A 1305-nucleotide genomic window follows, 5' to 3' on the forward strand; every position below is an offset into this window, starting at 1 on the left:
AAAAAAAAAAAAAAAAAAAGCAGTGCTGAGGAAATAGTATCCACAAGGAGAAAAATAGCTTAACTTCACCTTCATCTAAAAAATTCAGTGTGGATGAATTGTACTGTTAAATATAAGCCTCCAAACTCGAAACACATACAGAAAAGAAAAAATATATAGAAAAACTCCATGGTTTGGGGATAGGCCTTATCAATCACTGGCCAAATCACAGGCAGCTTGCTGTAGCATTTTCTCTGTCCAATCACATTAGGGCAGTGACAGGCCTGTGATTGGACAGGAATAGAGAGGTAGAGTGAGAGTTGGAGGAGAGGAAGAGTCAGAGGAGCAGGAGGAGGTCAGATCATGGAGACAGACGATGAAGATGAACCAGCCAGACACCACGAGGTCATACAACCAAGCAAAGGTTTTTACAAAACACATTAATTGGGTTAGAATACTGTCATTATTATTTGGTTCTGAAATTATTGCAATGGCACCTTGAGAATTGTGATTTTATTATTTAAATCTGATTGGATATTAAGGCCTTAAGAGTCATGCTTAACTTACCGGGTCTTAGGTGATATTTAGATAAATGATTGTGGGGGTGTGTAAAGAGTTGCATGTGAGCAAGATGTAGCTTGTTAGGAGAAAATAACAAAAACATGCCGGAGCTTAGTATTGAGGCCGAAAAGTACTGGTTCAAAAACGTGGCCCGGCAGCGGGAAAGCGAGTTTGTGGGGTGGCTTCATTTTATATAATTCCAGCAATAGCAGCTGAGCAAACATGGTCAAGTAAGATTATAGCAAACCAAAAATACCAAGCACAGTAAAGGAGGGAATCAATGCAATGAATAAAAGGGAGGAAATATTTGCAAGTATTACTGTTTAAAGAAACAATGTTAAAATCTATCCCTAGTGCTAATTTTGAGGGGATTTCCTTCATCTAATCAACCTTTTGATAAATATCTGTTCAGGTGCTTTGTCCATATTTAATGTATTTTATTTTCTCACTATAGATTGAATTCTTTATATGTCTGAATATTTATGAATATGCCCTACTCAAAAATAAAAAAACTTAAAAATAAATAAAGATATATGTTAGATATATAGACAATGTGCATGAATCTCACATACAAAATGTCAGTCAAAGAAGCCAGGTAGAAAAGTCGATCAGAGCAGATGGGTAGCTATGGCTGCCTGCTTGAAAAATCACCTCCAGCCATCCATGGAGGTGCATGGATTGGGAGGAGGTATGGAAGACACCTGAGCTGATGCTCATGTTTTGCTTGATCAGAGCTTTGTTTACATGAACTCTTTACACAGCTGA

Source organism: Mastomys coucha, unplaced genomic scaffold (genome assembly GCF_008632895.1).
Source record: "Mastomys coucha isolate ucsf_1 unplaced genomic scaffold, UCSF_Mcou_1 pScaffold5, whole genome shotgun sequence".
In the NCBI taxonomy this organism is placed as follows: Eukaryota; Metazoa; Chordata; class Mammalia; order Rodentia; family Muridae; genus Mastomys; species Mastomys coucha.